The 4,914-nt window shown below is 40.4% G+C and overlaps 1 pseudogene; it reads left to right on the top strand.

The window, feature by feature from the left end:
• The first annotated feature begins 3,951 nt into the window (after positions 1-3,951).
• Positions 3,952-4,497, top strand: LOC139438299 (proteasome subunit alpha type-3 pseudogene; annotated as a pseudogene).
• The last annotated feature ends 417 nt before the right edge of the window (positions 4,498-4,914 follow it).

A 4,914-nucleotide genomic window follows, 5' to 3' on the forward strand; every position in this document is an offset into this window, starting at 1 on the left:
CACATCTGAGGAAGTAGAAAAAGAACAGCAAACTAATCCTAAACCAAGCTGAAGAAAAGAAATAGTAAAGATCAGAGCAGAAATAAACGAAATCGAGAACAAAAAAAAACCCCATAGGGAATGGGAAGCAGCTGTGGTTCAATCCGTTGGGCTCCCATCTACCATATGGGGGGCCCTGGGTTCACATCCTGGGGCCTCCTTATGAAGGCAGGCTCCCCCGTACTCTGTGGTGAGCCACTGGCCCTGGCACCACAGAGGGCTGCCCAGCCTGCAAGCACCGTGGAGTGCCACTGCCCACAAGGGCCACAGAGACCTGACTCAGCAAGGTGACACAACATAAAAGGGAGACAAGAAACAAACAAACAAACACAGGAGAGCACGCAGTGAATGGACACATATACCAGAAAACAAGCAAGCCACAAAGACGGTGGAGGATAAATAAAAAATAAATACAGACACAGAAAACCACACAGTGAATGGACACAGAGAGCAGACAGCAAGCAACTTGCAAGGGGTTGGGGATATGAAATGAATGAATAAATGAATGAGTGAATGAATGAATAAATGAAAATAAAATAAATAAATGAATGAATGCAATAGGGAGAATCAACAAAATGAAAAATGAAGTTGGTTAGCTGAGAATTTCAACAAATTTGACAAAGCCTTAGGGAGAGTAGTAATCAAAAAAGATGCAAATATATAAAATCAGAAATGAGAGGGACACATTACCACTGGCCCTGCAGAAATCAAAAAAGAGAGATCAAAAAAGGATGCTATGAACTACCGTGTGCAAAAAACTAGACAATGTAGATGACATGGACAAATTCCTAGAAAACGCACAAACTTATACTAGGGGTTCTGAACAAGAGTTCAACACCCCCCCCCCAAGGGTCCGTGGGAAGATTACAGGGAGTCTATAAGCTTGAAGGAATTTTGAATAATCCTAAATTTTAATTTAAAGACTTGCCAATGTTAAGTGTCAAAAACTCTGCTGCTACATTCTGAGAAAACATTCGTGGTTTTCACCTGACTGGCAAAGGGGCCCATGGAACAAAAAAGGACAAGAACCCCTGACCGCCACTGACTGTAGAGGAAATAGGAGATCTCAACAAACCAATCACAAGTAAAAAGATTGAAATAGTCATCAAAAACCTCCCAAAGGGAAGCAGATTTGGCTTAACTGATACAGCATCTGCCTACCACTGGGAGGCCCAGGGTTCAATCCCAGGGCCTCCTGACCCATGTGGTGAGCTGGCCCACATGCAGTGCTGATGTGCGCAAGGAGTGCCATGCCACACAGGGGTGTCCCCAGCATAGGGGAGCTCCACGCACAAGAACTGCACCCCATAAGGAGAGCTGCCTGTACAGAAAAGTACAGCCTGCCCAAGAGTGGTGTCGCACACACGGAGAGCTGACGCAGAAAGATGATGGAACAAAAAGAGACTCAGATTCCCGATGCCGCTGACAAGAATACAAGCAGACACAGAAGAATACACAGCAAATGGACACAGAGAGCAGACAACTGGGGGTGGGGGAGTGGGGAGGGGGCGAGGGTGGAAATAAATAACAAGTCTTAAAAAAAAACCAAACCTCCCAAAGATGAAAAGTTCAGGATCAGATGGCTTCACGGGTGAATTCTTGCAGTCATTCAAAGATGATCTAATACCAAACTTGCTCAAGCTTTTCCAAAAAAATTGAACAGGAAAGAACACTACCAAACTGATTCTATGACGCCAACATCACCTGAATATCAAAACCAGATACAGATACCACAAAAAAGAAAATTACAGTCCAGTATCTCTAATGAATATAAATGCAAAAAAGTCTTCAATAAAATACTTGCAAACCAAATAAAAAATCACATTAAGAGAATTATCGCCACAGTCAAGTCGGTTTGATTCCAGGTGTGCAAGGGTGGTTCATCACAAGAAAATCAATTAGTGTAATAAACCACATTGATAAATTGAAGAGGAACAATCACATGATCTTCTTGACTGATGCAGAAAAGGCATTTGTCAAAATACAGCACCTTTTCTTGATAAAAACACCCAAAAGGTAAGAATAGAAGGAAGCTTTCCCAATATGGTAAAATGTATATAGGAAAACCCTACAGCTAGCATGGTACTCAACGGTGAAAGATAAAATGTTGTGGGCAATTGGCTCACCTATCAGTTGCTTCCGGTTATTATACATGACGTTGCAATTTCTTCCTGTTATTGTAAATGTTACCTTATTGTAGATGTTGCAGATGCTTCCTATTGTGAGCTGATTGCAGCTCACAATAGATAGAAAGCTTTCCTGCTGAGATCAGGAACAAGACAAGGATGCCCACTGTCACTATTGTTATTCAATATTGTACTAGAAATTCAAGCTAGAACAATTAGGCTAGATAAAGAAATAAAAGGCATCCATATAAGAAAGGAAGAAGTAAAACTTCCACTGTTCACTGAGGATATGACTGTATACCTAGAATCTCCTGAAAAATCCATAACAAAGCTACTAGACCTAATAGACAAGTTTGGCAAAGTGGCAGGATACAAGATTAATATGCAAAAATGAATAGTGCTTCTATACATTACCGGTGTGCAATCTGAGAAGGAAATCAGAAAAAAAAAATTCATTTATAAGAGTAACTAGAATAAAATATTCAGGAATAAAAGTAAGCAAAGACATAAAGGGCCCATATTCAGAAAACTCCAACACATTGCCAAAAGAAACCAAAGAAAGCTTAAATAAATGGACAGCCTTTGTTTCTGGACTGGAAGGCTAAATATCATTAAGATGTCAATTCTACACAAAGAGGTTTACATATTCAATGCAATCCCAATAAAAGTCCTGTCACCCCTTTTTTTTGCAGAGATGGAAAAACCAATTATCACATTCATTGGAAGGGAAAGTGTCCCTGAATAGATAAAAAATGGCTTGAAAAAAGAACAGGGTTGGCGGACTCTCACTTCTGGACTTTAAAGGATATTACCAAGGAAAGTGGATTTAGCTCAACTGATGGAGTGTTCACCTACCTTATGGGAGGTCCAGTGTTCAAACCCAGGGCCTCCTGACCCATGTGGTGAGCTGGCCTATGCACAGTGCTGCTGTGCACAAGGACTGCCATGCCACACAGGGGTATGCCCCATGAAGGGAAGTACTACATGCAAGGAGTGCTTCCTCTATGGAAAGCTGCCCCACATGAAAAAAAAGCACAGCCCACCCAGGACTGACACCACACATGCAGAGAGCTGATGCAGCAAGATGACACAACAAAAAGAGAGACACAGATTCCCAGTGCCACTCACAAGAATGCAAGTGGACACACAGAAGAACACACAGGTAATGACACAGAGAGCAGAAATGGGAGAGAAATAAATAAATAAATAAATCTTTTTTAAAAATAGAAAAATAAAGGATATTACCAAGCTAGTGGTAAAAACAGCATGGTACTGGCATAAAGACAGATTAACCAAAGGAAACAAATTAAGAATTCAGAAATAGACCCTCACATCTATATTCAAGTATTTCTGACAAGCTTATCAAGCCTTCCCAGCTGGGCCAGAACAGTCTACTCCCTTAGTGCAGGGAGAACTGGATATCCATAGCCAAAAGAAAGAGGACACCTATCTCACACCTTACACAAAAATTAATTCAAAATGGGTCAAGACCTAAATATAAAAGAGACAACCATAAAAGTGCTAATAGAAAATGTAGGAAAACATCTTTGACATCTTGTGATCAGTGGTAGTTTCTTAAACTTTACACGCAAAGCAGGAGCAGCAAAAGATAAAATAGATAAATGGGACTGCCTCAAAATTAAACACTTTTGCACCTCAAAGGATCTTGTCAAAAGGGTGAAAAGGCAGCCAATTCAATGGGAGAAAATCTTTGTCAATCACTTATCCAGGCTAGTGGAAGCGTTTTGGGTCTGGAATCCCTACACTACACGGTGGCTTTAACACAATGAGCTCTCTCGGCACTGGGTATGCTCTGTCAGCCTCTACATTCCCTCCTGATGGGAGAGTTTTTCAGGTTGAATATGCTATGAAGGCTGTGGAAGATAGTAGTACAGCTATTGGAATCAGATGTAAAGCTGGTGTTGTCTTTGGAGTAGAAAAATTAGTCCTTTCTAAACTTTATGAAGAAGGTTCCAACAAATGGCTTTTTAATGTTGATCGGCATGTTGGAATGGTGGTAGCAGGTTTGTTGGCAGATGCTTGTTCTTTTGCAGACATAGCAAGAGAAGAAGCTTCCGACTTTAGATCTAGTTTTGGCTGTAACACTCCACTCAAACACCTTGCAGACAGAGTGGCCATGTATGTTCATGCCTATACACTGTACAGTGCTCTTAGACCTTTTGGATGCAGTTTTATGTTAGGGTTGTACATTTTGAGGGATGATGCACAACTCCACATGGTTGATCCATCGGGTGTTTCATATGGTTATTGGGGCTGTGCCATTGCAAAGCCAGGCAAGCTGCAAAGACAGAAATCGAAAAGCTTCAGATGAAAGAAATGACCTGCGGTGACGTTATTAAAGAAGTTGCAAAAATAATTTACATAGTACATGGTGAAGTTCAAGATAAAGCATTTGAACTAGAGCTCAGCTGGGTTGGTGAATTAGCTAAAGGAAGACGTGAAATTGTTCCAAAAGATATAAGGGAAGAAGCAGAGAAATATGCCAAGGAATCTTTGAAGGAAGAAGATGAATCTGATGATGATTATATGTAACATTTACAACTGCTTCTGTTTTAAATTTATATATAGTCCCATGTAAACTGTTTACCCCAAAGGATTATTATATACCCAGCAACAAATGTTCATGAAAGTTTTGCCTTATAATCATTGATGTTTGCTTAATATCTGCTTAACAAAATATTTGCTTAACAAAATTAGTGTGGGCAATTGAAAACCCAGTACTCAGAAT

The sequence above is a fragment of the Dasypus novemcinctus genome, chromosome Y (assembly GCF_030445035.2).
Source record: "Dasypus novemcinctus isolate mDasNov1 chromosome Y, mDasNov1.1.hap2, whole genome shotgun sequence".
Classification (NCBI taxonomy): Eukaryota; Metazoa; Chordata; class Mammalia; order Cingulata; family Dasypodidae; genus Dasypus; species Dasypus novemcinctus.